A 20,252-nucleotide genomic window follows, 5' to 3' on the forward strand; every position below is an offset into this window, starting at 1 on the left:
GATCAGTCACACGAAAAAATATCTGTTCATCAGATGATTGTATCTTTTAGGCAACACAAAAATGTTTGCAGCATATTCTTCGTTTGACCTCATTTGTCACTGAATAGAGTTTGAATTGGCCTGTGTAAAGCCTGGGCAATTGAGCTCTGATCTTGTTGATTGGTGCTCCCCTACTGGAGAAAATTGCTCCACATAAAATGAACTTCACTGTATTATCTTAATTGTAAGCTATCACAGTGCACATATGGTGCAGTCCCAGACAGTTTAAGGGCCTTTTACATGGGCCAATGATCAACCGAATTAATGTTCTCGATCATTGACTGTGTAAACATGGAAGTGATTAGCCAACAAATGAGAAAGTGCTTCTTTGTCAGTTGATTGCATCTTTTATGCAAGCAAAACATCATTGCATATAGGCAGAACATTGTAAATGTAAAGGGGGGTTGTGCTCCAAACAATATGAAAACTGCATGGTGATGCATACTCATAATGACTGCTTCATTTTGATGTGTTAAAGTGTGGGTCATATAAGTTATGATACCAATTAATTGTACTTTTTAAATATTCTGTATTTTTTGACAAAATAAAACATTTTTAAAGAGAAAAGCAGTTAGATTTTTTAAATATTTATTTTAATATTTTAACTTCTTAAAATATTTTTAATTCTCAGTAGTGAAGTTGCCTTTGTCATCACATGACCCCTAAGAAAGCCATCAACACCTCGCAAACATGGCTGCTTAGATTCTGTGGTCGCCAGTGACCTCAACATTTAAGGGATTAAATGGCTGGGATCAGAATTTTCTCTGGTCCCAACTGTTAAAGCTGTATTGTGCCCATATGATAACTATCATACATATGTATGTCATACTGCTTTAAAGCAACCCTCGGTCCCAGACAAACCAAGATGGCTGCACCAATCCTCTGACTACCTGGTGCACACTGTGCATTGGTAGTGCATCAATAGTATACGATACTACATGCTACTTTAATCGGCTAGCAATGCTAATGTGAGTAGTGCTGGCCAATCAGAGCAGTGTGTAGTGTCTCAGACTACTGATGTGATACCAATGCACAGTGTGCATCAGGCAGGCAGAAAATTGGTGTGGACATCTTGGTTTGTCCAGGACTTAATGGTTGCATTAAGATAAAGCATTACATTATGAACATGTTCATAAGGCTGGTTTTACATGGGCGACAAAATCATGCAATTTTCTCGTGATGCGACATTGCTACAAATTGCATGTATGTGACGCCCATGCTTTCCTATGGGTTTCTTTACATTCGAGATGTTTTGTAGTCTTCTACATTGCAAGAGAAAAAAATAGTGGGTTGCTAAATATTGCTGCGATTTGCTGTTTTGTAGCCCATGTTTCCCTATGGAGCCTTTTTTTCTGTTGCATCGCATCGCACAAATATGCGGTTTTCGTGTGGTGCGATGCAACTTTTACAGTAGGAAAATGCATTACTTAACCATTGCTGTCAGCACTGCCGCACTTCTACTCGCAGGTCCCTGCCACTCATTAGAAGTCTTCTATCAGCATTCCCTGGATTGAAGCTTCAAAAACCCCGCTTCCAGGAAAGCGCTAGCTCTGATTGGCTGAGCCATGGCACTCGAGAGCTAATCAGAGCCAGTGTCTGTCTCTCTCTCTCTCCCCTGCCTGCCAGACAAAAAAAAATTGCCGTTAACACGCGTTGCGTCGCGGCAGGTAAGGGGCCAAAACAGGCACGTCATAGCGGGGAGGAGCCAAAAACTGGGGCGGGGTCGAACATGGCTTGATGCTCGTTTGAGTAACGAACACCATCGAGTATGCATCAAGCTCGGCAGAGTATGTTCGCTCAACTCTATTTCTAATGTTACAAACGCATCGCAAGTTGGTGTTTTGCAATTTTTGTGCGATGTGTTTTTAACATTAGAAAGTCTCGGTGACAATCGCATAAAAAGAACGCAGCGATATCGCGTGAAAAAAACGGGCAAGAAAACCGCAAGTGTGCAGGAGCTCGAAGGCTTATATTCAGGGTAGGGCTTGTATTTCATGCTCCCCCGAAAATCCTGGCAAATGAGCGCTACAAAATTGCAATATCACCGCAAGAAAATGCATCAATATGGCACAGAACACCAATGTGACATTGCTGCAATTTTCTTGCGGCGATATCGCTGTTGCCCGTGTGAAAGAGGCCTACTTTTGTGCTGTGGGGTTAAATTGTTATTTGTTTCTATGGTCGCTGTCTGGCATTAAGTATTGTTGCTTGGTTTACAAGTATACAAGTTCGTTGCTTGTTCCGTTATCCCCTGCGGCATTCCATTCAATGAATATGCATTGGTATAGGTTCCTTACTGTAGATATTCAAGATTAAATGTCATCTGCCATGTTCTTCTTCATGATGCCCTCGTATTCAACTCTTAGTAATATTATACTATACAGGGTGTTCCAGGCAATGTGACAGGGCCAATAATGAGGTTGGCTAACCCACATTGCTGATGTATAATACTAGGAAACTATATGCATGGAAAGCAGGGTGAAAATGACTTTAAGTGCAAAATATGTTTTTATTTAAGTGTAGGAAGAGCAAATGGCTTATGTCAATGTGTTCTTGACATGCCCATCTGCTGCAATGCAAAGCTGTGTACAAAGGAGGCACTGATACTCAATAGCAGATAATTAGTTTAGCATTAATTGATCAACTGCACCCACAATTTTTTTGCCGCAGGGTTCTCATGTTGCTCACAGGTTTGGCATAAATTATCTCTTCAGCTTCCCCAGATGTAAAAATCAAGTGGCGTGGGATCTGGGTAACCAACAGGTTTTGCTTTATGGGTCACAATGAGGCAATCCTTAAAAGCGTCACTCAAATGAGTTTTGACTGATGCACTGAGGCACTGATCTGCCGGAAGTATGTCTCCTACGAAACTCTGTAACTGGTAATTCTTACATGAAAGTATCAATGTCTTCTTAAATGAACTGCAGATATCATTCTCTGTGGAAGGTTTCCTCATAAAGACCGTAGTAGATGTTGGCTAACTGTACCTAGCCAGATGGTAGTGCTTCACTGCCATGGGTTGTGACATGCCCTAACAGTCTGTGGAATCAGTCTTGCCTAAACCTGTTGGCTATGCATTTAGAATGTTCCAACATGGTTGAATTTGGACTCATGAGTGCAAATGATGAAGGTTGTAAAATCCAGTTGCAGTTCCACGTTCCATAACAGCCAGTCACAGTAAATAATATGATGATTTGTATCTCAAGGAAAAAGTTGCTGCTTCAGGATTTTATGAAATGGATAAAGATTGTTTCTCTTCAGAATTTGATGCAATTTGGATTTTTTTCAAAGCCGGCATGGTATGGTGTTGCACGAATGCTGGATTTTGCTTGAAGAAAGTCAAAACTGCGGTCTCTGCAACTGCATAGCTATGTTGTTGCCATCACAGTCTTGGAAAGGTTCTTTCATGGGACAATTGTGAGGTTGACTGCTCTGATAAGTCAGAGAAAGTAAGACTCTGTACCAGAGAAGAGAAGGCCATGCATGACAGGGGAAGGATACACCCGCGCAGATGTTTGCTAATACGACTGTCTAGTGCATGACATAAGGTACATGCTATGAACTATGAAGTTTCAGGGCTAGTCTTAAATACAGTAAGGATCTACAAGAACGTGTAGTAAGTATGCAGGATTTATTTTCTGCACTGTGAAATGTATTTTACAGTGTGAACATTGCTGCAATGTAAATTAAGCAATAAAACTGGAGGAATCCAGATTTAAAGGAAAACTATTAGAGATGAGCGAACCTACTCGTTTCGAGTAATTACTCGATCGAGTATCGCTATTTTCGAGTACTTCCGTACTCGGGTGAAAAGATTCGGGGGGGCGCCGGGGGGCGTGGCGTGGCAGAGCGGGGGGTAGCAGCGGGGAACAGGGGGGAGCTCTCTCTCTCTCCCTCTCCCCCCACTCCCCGCTGCAACCCCCCACTCACCCACGGCGCCCCCCGAATCTTTTCGCCCGAGTACGGAAGTACTCAAAAATCGTGGCGCTCTGGCGAAAAAGGGGCGTGGCCGAGTACGCTCGCTCATCTCTAAAAACTATACAATGAAAATTTAATTTCAACAGGCTTGTGTGAAAAAACATAAATCCTGACATGACTAATTCCTCAATTTGTCACCTATAGTGGAGGATGTGGTCATCCAAAATAGTGCATGAAAGTTCCCATGCAGATTTATAAGGAGTGGAATGATGACAACTGATGACATCCACCTAATGACTGCTGAAAAGTCTGATGGACAACATTTTGAAAATTTGCTACGAGATATGTAGTGAGAATAATGTGGTGTCATCTCTTGTGCACAACAGGCCTTTGGTGCAGCAATGAATGGGTACTTCTTTTATTGATCAATTGTTCAGAGAAATAAAAAACATCCATGCTAAAACACTAGTTTGAGCCTGAAATCTTCCTTTAGAAAACAGGAAGCAGAGAAATCTTGAAAGCCATGACAGGCTAGTACATAATAGCCCCCAGTATTTACCAGGTTATGCCAGTAAGCTGCTTTAAAAAAAATCACACATAATATTTTTTAGCACAAAAATTTGCAACTTCACTTGACACTTTACTGTTTTGAAAAGAGCAAAAGGAAGTAGGCATGATTTACTGGGAGGGGTCAAAGTCTACAACTTTTACCCAAATGTATTGATACTAAACGTAGAAAATAGTATACCCAATCACGGCAGGCTTATATGTTATTTTCTAGAATTTTCATTCTATAAGTAACTATTTGCTGAAGCGTGAAAACTCCTTTATTAAATGACCTTATAGACCACCCACATGTCTTTTAATCATGGCCATTAAGGCTCTCTTTTCTGCAGGGCCATCTTTTAAGTGAGCCGGTGTTCAGCTGTTGACTTACAGTAGGGCACTTGCTCTAACATTAGGGACTGAAGAAACTTCGGATCCCCGGTGTTTAACCCTTTACATGCCGCAGCCAGTTCTATCATGGCATGTAAAAGGCTAAGAGAGCTAGGGGTCTCCCTCCGTTACCCATCAGACCCCTGTGATATAATCGTGGGGTCCCAATGGGTAATTTCAAGGGTTAAATTCCAGAGTATAAATCCATAACATTTCTGAGAGTGGAAATTCCACAGCCACTGTTGTTTTGCTCATCAAAAATAAAAAAAAAATCTCAATTCTACAATTTTTTGTCCAATTATTGTTTTATTTTTTTTTCATTTTTTTAGGATAATGACATTTTAAATACATTTTTATATTAAAGTCAGATTTCCACTTTTTAGATACTGAGCTTCAAATTCTTTACATAGACACTGAATCAAATGATGCATGCAGTCACCACTGAAGAGCGTTTAGGAGATTAGTGCATTTTATTTTATTATTGAGTTCAATCTATAAACAGTATTCAATAATCTCCTAAACTGCACTTAGTGTTGACTAAGCAGCCAGAATTTGGCATTGTTTTGCATAAGAGTTGAAGCTCTATTGAAGATCCAACCAGTAAAAAGATACATTAATTATTCAGCATTGAATTAGGAGCCTAGTTAGCAAATAATAATGTTCACTTTACAATGTTACAATGAACACTTGAAGAGCATTAGCATTCAATAAACAGCAGATATTCTGTATATTCAGACCAGTATTAATCACCAACTGCATATCCACAAACACAAGTTCTGCCCTAAACAAAATATATTCAAAACCTGTAATAGTAGCAATGCAGTAGTTCGTCTTTAGTGTTTATTTTGGTAACTCAGTAATAGAAAAAGTAAAAAAAAAAGAGTTTAACATTAAAAACTATGCCACAATCAAGAAAATATTAATTGAATGATATCAATGGAAGCAAAATTAAAGTACTTCAGCTGAATTCATAATATAAACTAAAAGTGCAAAACTCAATCATTATTTAAAACTCTATGGATAAAGTATTTATAAAAAATATTACAAAATATATTAAGGAATACATACAATACATATAATAGAATGTTAGGGAGTAATAGACTAAACTGATGGACATATGATAAACTAGCTGATATACCCGGCTTCGCCCGAGTTAATTTGGTACTGGCGTTTATCTGGTGTTCACACGGAAAATCTTATGGAGTCGTGGTTACTTTAAAGGCAATACTTTAAACATATACAGAAATGTTCCCAGCAGCACAGCAGTAATCCCTCGTCTAGGGTCAGGCAGCTTGATGCAGAAACGCCAGAAAGGAGCCCAAACCAGGCAGGCTCAAAGCAAAGTCCAATATGAAAGGTAGTAACTGGCAGCATACAAGGATGTAGAAAGATGCAAAAAAGCTTTTATTGCCCCATTACAAGATAGTAGCAACGTTTCGGCCTGGTGGAAACCATTAGCTTGAGGAAGGCCACCAGGCCGAAACGTTGCTACTATCTTGTAATGGGGCAATAAAAGCTTTTTTGCATCTTTCTACATCCTTGTATGCTGCCAGTTACTACCTTTCATCGTGGTTACTTTAGAGATACCGAGGAAAAAAATATGTTCACCATTTTGCATGGTTCTTTGCGTTACCCAGGAAACACCACGGGGAGGTAACCATGCAATGTTTCCTCGCTGCTCTTTACACACAGGTCAGTTAGATTTTTCTCAGTATATAAGCAGATAGAAGAGAGATTTTTGTCAGACTGTATGTAAAAATGTCCACCCCTCACACATTGTTTATTACACACAGGTAACTTAGATTCTTTCAGCGTATAGGCAGATAGAAGAGAAATTTTCCTCAGACTGTATGTAAAAATTTCCCTCCACAAAATGTCCACCTCTCACACACTGCTCATAGCACACAGATCAGATTCTTTTCAGTGTATAGGCAAATAGGAGAGAGATTTATCTCAGACTGTATGTGAAAATGCCACTACACAGATTGTCCACCTCTCACACGCTGCTCATAACACACAGATCAGATAGATTCCTCTCAGTGTATAGGCAGATAGGAGAGAGATTTATCTCAGACTGTATGGGAAAATGTCACTACACAGAATGTCCACCTCACACACGCTGCTCATAACACACAGATCAGATAGATTCCTCTCAGTGTATAGGCAGATAGGAGAGCGATTTATCTTAGACTGTATGTGAAAATGTCACTACACAGAATGTCCACCTCACACGCGCTGCTCATAACACACAGATCAGATAGATTCCTCTCAGTGTATAGGCAGATAGGAGAGAGATTTATCTCAGACTGTATGTGAAAATGTCACCCCACAGAATGTGCCACCTCACACACTCTCCTCATTGTTACCCTGAAGGGGTAAAACGCCCCTTTTTATTCAAATTTCCTACCCAGACTGATGGTTGCAGCCCCTTGTTATACTTAAAGGCATACTCCATCCCAGCAGTCCATATCCACTTCCTTTTGTACTTTACAGCCTTTCAGTACATACACCAGTCAGTTTTATTCCTGTCAGTATATACTCATATTTCTAAATGCGTTTTGTTTTGCTGAGAAGATAATTGTCTCATATATTGAAGGGTACAGATTTGTTGTTAGTTACATAACATAGGAATGGTCATGCCAGATTGCAAGTTTGTGCAGTACAGATGTGTGTTATTAGTTACATTACATTGGGGGTCACTTACTTTTATGCATAGGATTGAATAATCAAGTTGCAACCCTTTAAATTTCCAATATTTTTTACGAAAAGTATGGTCATGGCAAATTTCACATTTGTGCGGTAAAAATTTGTGTAATTATTTGTTGCATCGGGAAGTGAGAGAATTAGATTCTGTACGTAAAATTTGGACGCTATATCTTTTGCTCTTAGAATTGAATAATCGAGTTGGGACCCATTAGCTTTTCCTATTTATGACATAATCAATGCTTGTGTCAAATTTCAAGATTCTATGACATCGGGAAGTGAGAGAATTAGATTCCGTACATAAAATTTGGACGCTAGTTCTTTTGTGCTAGAATTGAATAATCGAGTTGGGACCCATTAGCTTTTCCTATGTTGGACATAATCTATGCTTGTGCCAAATTTCATGCTTCTTCCCGACATTGTGAAATTGGAGAATTAGTGGCGAGTCAGTCAGTGAGTGAGGGCTTTCGTCTTTATAAATATAGAGAAATAAATATTCATACAGTATATATATTTTATCTCATTATGATAGATAGATAGATAGATAGATAGATAGATAGATAGATAGATAGATAGATAGATAGATAGATAGATAGATAGATAGATAGATAGATAGATAGATATGAGAGATGCAGTGAGTGGCCCCTTTACTAGAGGCTCTTGCCGTTTCATTAATTCAGCTTCTCTGTATGGAAATGGGGTACATGATGCTTCCCTGGATGGAAATTACACATGTCTCCAGAATGAACAAGAAAATCAAGTGAGCAAGTTTTATGTACATCATTTTCTGTCTCAATCCATATTAGAATGGGAAAATCAGGCAATCTAGGAGACTTTGAATAAGGCATGACAATATTAGTCAGGGCCAGTATTTCAAAAACTGCCAACCTCATGAGGTTTTCTTGTACAATGGTGATGAGAGTATACCAAAAATGCAGTGATCAAGAAAGACTATTGTGTGAAAATAGATCCTATGGATGTGTACAGCTTGTTGATGAAAAGGGTCGGAAGAGGATATCAATAATTGTTCTAATGCACATGTTGCACAGTCAAGCAAATTTCAGCTGAATACAAAGATGGCGCTCCTGAATGTACAACTCATTATTTCTTAGCATTGATCGTCAATACAAACAGTATAAGGAAAACAGAAAAGCAAGACTCCAGTGGGCAAATGAGTGCAAAATTGGATCAGTGAGCACTGAAAAAAGATTGCCTAGTCACACGAATATAGATTTCTGTTGCTCCATGCTGATGGGAGGTTCAGAACTTGGCATAGTTTGCTCACTGCTTTCCAAAAAGTAAACTATGATTACAAGACGTGGAGAGAAAGTTCCCATTCAATATCTAAAATACAGGAAGCGTGAAAGTAATTCAGAACCTACAAATAGCTATCATTTGATAAACCTCTTCACAAACACTCCCTATCTGGGAACTTCACTCTATTACTCCACTACATAGAGGATCCGTTCAGTAGACCAACATGCCATGCTTCTATATAGATAACCATACCAGTTAGTATTTAAATAATAGCTACTGAGCTATAAACAATCTGTAATCATACTGCTAGATGCACATATATGTCTTTAATTGCCTTATCAATAGCGATAACCACGCTTCCACAACTAGTAGGAAAAAAAATAATGTAAAGCCTTGAAGATAGACTGGACGCTCATGTAGAATAGGCTATTCTAATTAAAGGTTAAGATTTACTAGACTTCACAGTGACCCATTGCAAATTAGGTGTATTTGCCAAATTTACAAACTTCCAGGTGTTTGATTGAAAAAAAGAACAATTGAAATAGCTCAACACAACTGACACTGTATATCCAAATTCAACACATAATGCCAATTTAAATGACTACTGCAGTCTTACAAGAATTCATTCCCCTGAAAATAATTCCTTATAAGAGCACACATTTGCAAAGTAAGTGTTGCACCAAGCACATCTTATGCAACTAATTGAGGGCTTCATTAGTTTTATCAGCTGTGCTTGTGATAAAACACATCAAACACTGGACAGGCTAGAGCTTTGTTGACTTTAACATTACATTGCATGTTAGAAATGTGGCTAAATCAAGAGAGTAATCCAAAAGGTTAAGAGAAGAAATCATTATGGCAGGGCTTAATAGGCAACACTGAAAAGTGCTATATACTCCAATACGGAAGTATCGCAGTATATAGTACAACTGGAATTCATTGAATGCTCAAGTCCACTACAGGGGCTAAAGCAAAATGTTAAAAAGTTTAATTTAGTTTTAAAAATACAACAAATATTAAAAGTTCAAACCCCGCTATTTCTATTTCTGCTATAAAATGTTATAATCATACACCATGTCTGTGAAAGTCCAAAATATTAAAATAACAGAATATTTAACCAGCACAGAGAAGACCACAAAAAAGTACATTGTCAGAATTGTTTATTTTAGGGCACCCCATCACCAAAAGTCAAAAGGTCATATGTGACAAAATCTAATAATAATAAACAATTACAGCTGGCCCCATGAAAAACACATCTCCACACAGGACAAGTAATAAAAAAAAATAAAAAGTTATAGTTCTCAGATAATGGTGATGGAAAACAATTTTGTTTGAAAAAAAATAATTTAGATTTTTTTAAAAGTAGTAAAAACATAAAATATAAATTTGTTTTTTCCACTATCACACTGATCTAAAGAATAAAGTAAGCAGGTCATTTTACCACACTGTGTGAACGCTGTAAAAATAAAATCCCCCAAAATGAACCTACTTTAAAAATGTTTAAAACATTTTCAGTCCATTACATGGTATAATGAAATAAACAACTTGCCCCACAGAAAAACAAGCCCTCAAACAGCTACTTAGAAGGAAGTAAAATGGCCTTTGGAAGATGAGGATGAAAAAATAAATAGAAAACTCTGGTCTAGAAAGGGTTTATATTAATAAAAACTGGGTGGATTAAGCTTCTCATAACACTAGAGATTTCACAATAGTTATGTGCCTAGTAAAACTAGAAACCATCAGGGTACAACATGTGAAATATACAGAGGGTACCAGAGCCTATCTGACACTGGCAATAGGATGTTCTTTGCTCTCAATCACTAGATGGTGGTACACAGGCAAAGGGCTTCTAGCAATGGCTGCAGCAATTCCAATAGTCTGTGGACAAAATAGAGGATCATAGAAGCAAAGTGATTTATTTTCAGAGTTTACCAAAAAGAAGTTTACAAATATTTAAAATTGTCAATTTATTTACATAATTTAAAATGTAATGGCTATATTAAAATAAATAGCAGAAAGGAAGTGTTTGGACTTTCATTCCCAGATATATGTTACAAATAAGCAGATAAGGACATAGATATGGATGTAGTCTACTTAACTTATCTCTAAACATCACATATCCTGAGACATATAGCATGAGATATCAAACAAATGTGTATAGAATAAACTCATAGTAGCATAGTATTTTACGCTGAAAAAAGATTTGTGTCCATCCAGATCAGCCTATTTTCTTGTTATGTTCATCTAGACCAAGGTAAAAAACCTCAATAGAGAGGAAATAATTTTCCTCATTTTAGGCAGAAAAAAATCCTTCCTGACTCCAATCTGGCAGTCAGAGAAACTCCTTGAATAAACAGCCCTTCTGAATAATTGTCTTTTTTTGAATAACATGTTTTTGAACTCAAGAAAGGCGTTCATCCCCTCTTGAACTCTTTTGGTGAGTTTGCATTATCCCATGCGAAACAGAAGCAGGTCTGAAGCAGCTGATATGGAAGATTAAAACTGAAAGTGAAAAAATGGGCCTCTACCTGAATTCAGGCCATAGAATACATGCGAGGCTTCAACATCCTTGGTTCAAAAATTGACCAGGATTGAGAATCTAAAGATTCGCACTCCCTAGCCTACCATCAAGGCGATGGGAACTATCTTCTGCTATGATTTGCTTTTTCTTTGAGCTATTCACTCTCTAATAGAGATTCCTGGCATCTTGTGAGCACACTACCATAATCTATGCGCTGAAGCTCTCCTCTCTAATTTTTAAAAAAAATTAACCCTTTCCTTATGGAGCACTAGGAGGATTGGCTCCGTCTCCATATTAAGTCAGACGTTTCCAAGTTGAATGCACATTTGTGCATTGGAAACAATCATCTTGCTACAAGGAGATTTTATCCTGTCTCCTCTGTCACGTCTGCTGACTTATAGAGAGTATTGGGGTTTTGTCTGACTGGTTCGCAGACTTAGAACCATATGCATAGTGTGTCCTCTCTCCACAAGAATAGCCAATTAGAATACATCTTTGCATATATATACATGAAAACTATTGGAGCATGACAGAGAACAGGGGTCCTACATCAAAAGGACTAACCTTTAACAATATACTCTATCAGGGGTCTCAATTGATGCTTAACCCCGTTAGCTCAAAGCAACGCTAAGAGCTCATATTTTATCTCTACTTGAGTGATACTCAACCTTTATACTCTCTATGACCAAAACTAAGTTTCAAGTACTAAATCTCCTGAGGATCCACGTACACATAGTGGTGAAACGCATTGAGTAGGAGTACTGACGAGTAGGAGTATTGATCAATAATAAACTCTTGTTCCAGGCTGGATTTCAATCCCCAGCCTGAGGAACAATACAGTACTGATTAGTGCTGAATATCTCAGGCTGAGCATTACCTCCTCAGCCGGAGAATTATCACTCCAAATTTGGTGTGACATGCCCAGTAATTTTCACTGAGCCACCTGTCACAAAAAGATTCATGGTGTCAACCTGGGGGTTCCATTGAAATTCACTATGAAAACCATCTGTGTATAGGTTTCTATCAGAACTTTCAAATGTTCTCACATATAAGGACCCACCTTGGAGTGTGAATATAAATTGTTAATACACCTTGAGTGTCATCAAATGTTCTAAGTTGAGGTGTTAAACTCTTCACTCCAATTTTTACATCACTGATGAGTGAACGCTGTACCCTCCACAACTTAGACCTATGTTTTTTGTTGTGCCCAGAGTGTGTTTTTAAGAATTCTAATAAAATTTATGATTTTAGTCAAGTCACGTCTGTGAACAGGGCTTTATATTCTTTAGTCTGACTTAGCTGCCCCCCTCTGTGAAAGGATTGAGAATCTATGCCAGTGATAAAATGTAGGATAGCATTGTGGTGAAGTGTGATGCTAAACATGGACAAAATCTGGAAAAGTAGGGATATCGACATCACAAGTTAATGCAGGCTAGTGCAAACCATCGTGTTCCCCGTAGCCATGTATGGATGTAAAAACTGTACTGCGAAAAAAGCTAATAGAAGGAGGATTGATGCGTTTGAGCTATGATGCTGGTGAAACCGACTTTGTATACCCTGGACATCAAGAGTAATGAAGAGAGAAATCCTGAATCACATAAGATCCGATATATCACTGGAGGGGAAGATGACCGGGCTCAGACTTATGGATTTTGGCCATGTAATGCGAGCAGAGTTGCTAGATAATCCATAATCCCTTAGTGACCAGGCTTTTTTGCTTTTTTCCATTTTTGTTTTTTCCTACTCCCTTTTAAAAAACCGTAGCTCCTTTATTTATCCATAGACGTCGCTGTATGGGGGCTTGTTTTTTGTGGGATGAGTTGTATTTTTCAATGGCACTATTTATTGTACCATATAATGTACTGAAAAACTTTTTAAAAATTCTTAGCGGAGAGAAATGGGAAAAAAAAGACATTCCACCATATTTCAGTGCTTCCTGTTTCTACGGCGCACAAACTGCAACAAAAACGACCTGATATTTTTATTCTATGGGTCAGTATGATTACTACGATACCAAACTTATATAGTTTTTTTTTTTGCTGTAGTACTTGTATTTTTTTTAAAGATATTTAATTTTTTTCAATTATTTTCTGCGGTCATTTTGTGCGCGCAATAACTTTTTTATTTTTCTGTCGACGTAGTTGTGCAAGGGCTCAATTTTTGCAGGATGTCCTGTAGTTTCCGATAGTATCAATTTAGAATACATACAACTTTTTGATCGCTTTTTATGACATTTTTTCTGGAAGACAGTGTAACTAAAAAAGTGTATTTCTGGCATTCTTTATTTTTTTTTTCGGACGACGTTTACCGTGCAGGAAAAATAATGCACTACTTTCATAGATCGGACCTTTACGGACGCGACGATACCAAATACATATTTTTATTTTATGATTTAGATTTTTTAGTAATTGATATGGCAAAAGGGGGGTGATTTAAACTTTTATACCTTTTTTTTATTTTTACAATTTAAAAAACTTTATTGATCTTTTTTTTACTTTACTTTGAAGTCCCCCTGGGGGACTTTAACATGCGATGCTTTGATCGCTCCTGCAGTATGACGTAATGCTACAGCATTACGTCATACTGCTTTTTTACAGGCAGTCTATCAAGCCACCCTGTGTGGATAAAGCTATCAAGCGATAGGCAGTCTGCTAAGGCAGCCCTGGGGCCATTCATTAGGCCCCCGGCTGCCATGACACCTGCACGGATCCCCCGATCTTACCGTGGGGGGCCGTGCGGGACCCCCGAACAGCGTTCGGGGGATTTAAATGCCTCTGTCTGAATTGACAGCGGCATTTAAAGGGTTAATAGCCGCGATCGGCCGAACGGCCGAGCGCGGCTATTGCCCGCGGGTGTCAGCTGTAATAAACAGCTGACGCCCGCGCTGTATTGAGGGAGATAGCGGCGCTACCTCCCTCCATACATGTCCTGCAGCTGCAGGACGTAAAAACACTATAGGGTGGTCACTAAGCGGTTAATGCTTGGACAGATCAGTGGCAAAAGAAGACCCGGCCACCAAAGGACACAATGGCTGATACTGTCAGACCTGATACTGGCATGGATATCACACAACTGAAAGAATCAGTGCAAAACCGAAAAACATAGAGGGAGCTTGGCTTTAGGGTCACCGAAGCTCGTGAACAACTAAACAGCTAACAGCAGGTAGAGGGTTACATATTCTCGCTGCTCTTACAGTAAAGAACCGCTTTCTATTTTGGTGCAGAAACCTTTTTTTCTCTAGACGTAAAGTATGTCACCTTGTTACAGTAACAGTTCTTGGTATAAATAGATCCTGTGAGAGAACCCTGTATTAACCCCTAAGATGTTTATACATAACTATTAGGTCACCTATTAGTCATGTATTTTCTTAACGTAATGCCTCCAATTTTGATAACCTCTCTTTTGTTTATAGCTTTTTATTGTTTCTTTACTGCCTTCTTGTTTTAGCAGTTTACCATAGTAGCATAGTATTATAGGCTGAAAACAGATATATCTATCCAGTTCAGTGTGTTACCCCCTCAATGTTAAATATTTAATGTTTTCTTTTTATTGTTTATTGCCCCCTTTATATCCTTATTGAGTAACATTGGCTTTCTCTTATTCCTTTAGAAAGATCCTAGATGATTTTATTATTGTTTTTCCCTTCGTGTATCTCTACCCATTAATACTCCACATGTTCATCTCCCTCACATATATCTTCCCATAGTGTGGACTTTAAAACAATTTTACACAAAGACAAGCCCCTCCCACTTTTCAGTTTCTTTGATCCCTTCAAAACAAACTCTAAACCTGTAAGTTAAAGGGGTTGTCCCGCGCCGAAACGGGGTTTTTTTTTTTCAAACCCCCCCCCCCCCCGTTCGGCGCGAGACAACCCCGATGCAGGGACTGAAAAAAAGAACAGGACAGCGCTTACCTGAATCCCGGCGCTCCGGTGACTTCTATACTTACCGGTGAAGATGGCCGCCGGGATCCTCTACCTCCGTGGACCGCAGCTCTTCTGTGCGGTCCATTGCCGATTCCAGCCTCCTGATTGGCTGGAATCGGCACGTGACGGGGCGGAGCTACACGGAGCCCCATAGAGAACAGGAGAAGACCCGGACTGCGCAAGCGCGGCTAATTTGGCCATCGGAGGGCGAAAATTAGTCGGCTCCATGGAGACGAGGACGCCAGCAACGGAGCAGGTAAGTATAAAACTTTTTATAACTTCTGTATGGCTCATAATTAATGCACAATGTACATTACAAAGTGCATTAATATGGCCATACAGAAGTGTATAGACCCACTTGCTGCCGCGGGACAACCCCTTTAACTGTCAAGTCACAGCTTTTGTCCAACTAGGTCTCTGTTATTCCCACTTTGTCATAGTTTTCCCCAGATATTATTACTTGCAGTTTGTCAACCTTACTGGTCAAACTTATAGCATTAGTCACCATTCTAGACTGGACTGGGGAGAGTTACTGGATCTTGTGTATCTGGACTTTTCGAAAGTGCTTTACATTGTGCCACATAAAAGATTGGTATATGAAATTAGAATGCTTGGTCTGGGTGAGAACGTGTTTAAGTGGATAAATAACTGTCTCAGTGATAGAAAGTGGAGGGTGATTATAAATGGTACATACTCTGATTAGGTTACCATTAGTGGTGGGGTATCACAGCAGTCAGTTTTGGGCCCTATTATTTTCAATACATTTATTACTGACCTGGTAGATAGATTTCACAGTAAAATTTAAATGTTTCCAGATGAAACAAAACTATGTAAAGAAATAAACAAGAGAGAATGTAAGGCTGTTGCAAGAGGATTTTAATAAGTTGGGGGCTTGGGCAGAAAAGTGGCAAATGAAAAATGTAGGGTTATAGAGGAAATACATGTCACCATTAGACACGAAATGGGAAGCCATCGGGTAACATTGACATGGAAAAGGACTTGGAGATGTAAGCTAACTGTAAACTTAACTGGAGTAACCTGTGTCAGGCAGCTGCTGCCAAAACAAATAGGATCATGGGGGGGCATCAAAAGAGGTCTAAGGGCACATGACGAGAACATTGTTCTTCCACCTTACAAGTCACTAGTCAGAACAGAAATGGAATATTGTATACAGTTTTGGCCACCGGTACTCAAGAAGAACATATCAGAGCTTAAGTGGGTAAAAGGTGGCCAACTAAAGTAATAAACAGAATGGGTGGACAATAACTAGAGAGGTTATCAAAATTGGGATTATTTAGTTTTTTAAAAACAATGGCTAAGGGGGCAACCTAATAACTATGTATGAATATATCAGGGAACAATACAGAGATCTATGCCATGATCTATTTATACCCAGGATTGAGACAGTAAATAGGGGGCGCCCTCTACGTCTAGAGGAAATAAGGTTTCTATACTGACATACAGGGTGTTTTTTACTGTAAAAGCAGTGAGACTATGGAACTGTCTAGCTAAGGACATGGTGATAGAAAATTCAATAAAAAGGTTCAAGGGTGTTTTTCTTGAGCAATACAATATTTTATGTTATAATTATTAATAACTTCAAAAGGGTTGTTGATCCAGGCATTATTCCAATTGCCAGATTGGAGTCAGGAAGGTATTTTTTCCCATAAATGGGGAAAATTGGCTTCTACCTCATTGGTCATTTTTGCCTTATCCTGGAGCAACATTGGGGGGTAATAGGCTGTACTGCATGGACAAATGTCTTTTTTCAGTCTTGCATACTGTAATACCATGTTAGATTTTAGAAATATTTGGTTATTTTTATATTAACTGTATCCCTATTAGCTGTTCTACCAGTTCTAACTGTACTAACTCCTCCCAACCCCATTCTCATTGCTTAGTCCCAGGTCTCTGTATATACTATCTTCCCCTCTATCTCTTTGGTTTACCCCCACTCATCCCTAGTTTAATCACTCCTCCAACCCTCTAGCCATTTGAGATGTAGCTAACCTCTATGTAGAACCGGCAGCCAGCAGCAAAATCAGCTCACTTCTCCAGGGACCCAAATGCATCCTTCTTACTCCAACTCTTGACCACTTGTTTGCCTCCCTAAACTTCTACTGCTTTTCTGATGTGGCGTATGGTAAAAGTAGTATTTCATAAGTCCTCACCCTAAGCTTATGGCCTAGTTCGCTGAAACTGTTTGTAAGGACCTTCCATCTACCTCTAACTTTGTCATTGGTGTCAATATGTACCATGAGCACTTGGTCCTCACCAACCCCTCCAAGTAATCTGTCAACCCAATCCATGATGTGTCATATTTGAGTGCCAGGAACACAACACACTGTTTGATGATCCTGGCCTTTGTGACAGATTGCCTTGTTCTGTCCCTTAATAATTAAGTACTCCGCTACCAGGGCCTGTCTAGCCTGTTCTGCACTCCTATTCCCCTTCTTACTGATGCATATATTTCCCTAGCAGTCAGTGGACATGCCATGCTGCAGCAGTGCTAATCAGGTAAGGACATTCCCCCATCTGCCAACTTTGCGAACTTGTTGGGGTGTGCCAGTTCAGGACTAGTCTCCTTGGCACTCTTCCCTCTATCCTTCTTCCTATCTGCCTCATCATCCTTCACCCTTGTACTATCAGACTTCCACACATCTACCCCAGCAAGTGTCTACTCCACCAGCAACAAACTCCTTTTCATTGTTGCCAATGGATCTCAGTGTTGCACATTTGGATCCAGGATCTGGGCTTCCAAATGAGCAACACACTCACATTTCTTACAGCAGTATGCACCCTCAGACAGCTGTTGAAGTAATGCATACATGACACAAGAGGCACACTGGACAGCATTGTTATCTATGGAGCACATTCTAAATGGGGATCGTAGAGATAGATTAGATAAAAGTAATGTGCAAGTAAAAATTAAAATAGATAGGCAATAAATAAAAATAAGTGAATTTTCTAAAGTTACAAATCTCAAGTCACTGTTTTAAGAAACAGCATATTTAGAATATAGCATGCACAGTCAAGCCTACACACTTCTTTCCTTTGATTTATATAGCTCTTATTTATAATACTCTTTGTCCTCCTCTGTTTGGAAAGGACACAGGAATTTCTACAGATGCAATTTATCAGACCTTGATTTGGTAACCCCCAGCCTCAATGAATCACCTGTACAAATCAATGGAGATTGAACCTGCAAGCAAACTATATGTGCTTTAAAATGTATCATTGTTTAACATTGTTTGTATCTTACAAAAGCCTCAATGGATGTCATCTATTAGCCACACAGCAGTGTTTCTCAACTCCAGTCCTCAGTGACCCCAAATGGGTCATGTTTTCAGGATCTCCTATAGTAAGAGCACCTGTGGCAATGTCTGAGGCACCAGCAATAATTACATCACCTGTGCAATACTGTGAGGACATCCTGAAAATATAACTTGCATTCCATGTAAAGAAACGTATGTATTATTGTACATTTTTTATTTACTGGTTGGCATCAGAATGTATTGAATTGGCATCATGACAAGTTGTTTAACTTGCCCAGTACAAAAAAACTAGATATCAGGTATTGCTAGCTGCAGTAGAATGGTCTATGGACATTGCTATGCTGCCTTTTAGCAAATTAAAAAGTAAAGATTCACCTCTGATATGTTTCGCTGGATAGACCAGTGTCATCAGGGGAAGGTGTCTGTGGAGTCCTTTTAAACCCTCTAAAAATTGACACTCCTCCAATATCTGCCAATCAGCTGCCTCACTGATGGGATATACTGATTGGCGGTCTACATCAACCAATCTAGCGGTATATATATATATATATATATATATATATAAATCAATCAGCTGCTTCACTGATTGGATATATTGATTGGTGGTCTATATTAACCATAGCTTCCTAAATTACCAATTGGAAGAATGGGGAAGACTGGTTTCTGCTTAAACGGGAGGAGAGAAAAAAGCATTTGCATCACTGCACCAGTAATATTGTGTAAAACTATGATGGGTAACTTAGTGTCCAATAAATTAGAAGCATTCTCTGTTGTGAAAATAAAAGTACTGTAAGGCAAGTATAGTTGGGTTGGTTCTGCGGTCTTCAAGTGGTTTCGGTCGCACATGGTTGGTACTCTAATATTATTTTCTTTTTTTTAATGCAAAAATAAAGGCTAGCTTCATTGTTGAATGTAGGTCTATGGATTCTAGTGGTGCTGTTGGCACATTAATGGTTTAGCAAGACGATGAGCTGGAGTTTCCAAACAGAGCCCCCGATGAAGACGTGCACAATGCCTAACATGTAAAACCATTCCAGTTTCGACTCAACAACATACCATAATTCAAACTGACATTTTTTTTATAAACAGGTACAGTTTCTCTATGGTACAGTACAATGCTACATGTTCTGTACTGCCAAAGTGATTTACGAGAATTCAACAGCTCTTACTGGCATGTATATGTGAAGGCTTGCTTTATATGTGAGTTATATTCACATATTTTCCTTAAAGGAACTATATCTTCATTTTTTTTGTACTTGCATTAATTAAAACCAAATAGTAATACATTTTCCTAATCTGCTTTTATTTTCTGATTGTAGATTTTTTTTGTCTGTACATGACTATAGGGGCTGCCACCCCACCTGAGCTGCATTTAACAGCATTAAGGGTGGCATCATATGTGTAGTGCTTGCTCCAGCGCAACTGTTTTGTGCAGAGAATGAGTTCCCTTTGCATGCATGCATGTGCAATTACTGTGCGTATTTGCGCAGACACTGCTAGTTCACATGATTTAAATGGCTATTACGTGAATCAAGGTTCCGATTGGCAGAAGTCTGCTTGGCATTTTGTGCATACGTGAGCGTATATATGTGTACATGTGTGCACCTCCCGTAGACCTCTATGGACCTCTTTGATGTGCAAATGTACACAACTTTTGCTGCGGAATAAGTTGGCGCTA

The 20,252-nt window shown here is 39.0% G+C and overlaps 1 protein-coding gene across 1 annotated transcript in view; it reads left to right on the forward strand.

The window, feature by feature from the left end:
- Window positions 1-20,252, forward strand: part of LOC136578963 (cadherin-10) — a 356,335-nt gene that overhangs the window by 250,774 nt on the left and 85,309 nt on the right. The window lies entirely within an intron of this gene.

Source organism: Eleutherodactylus coqui, chromosome 9 (genome assembly GCF_035609145.1).
Source record: "Eleutherodactylus coqui strain aEleCoq1 chromosome 9, aEleCoq1.hap1, whole genome shotgun sequence".
In the NCBI taxonomy this organism is placed as follows: domain Eukaryota; kingdom Metazoa; phylum Chordata; class Amphibia; order Anura; family Eleutherodactylidae; genus Eleutherodactylus; species Eleutherodactylus coqui.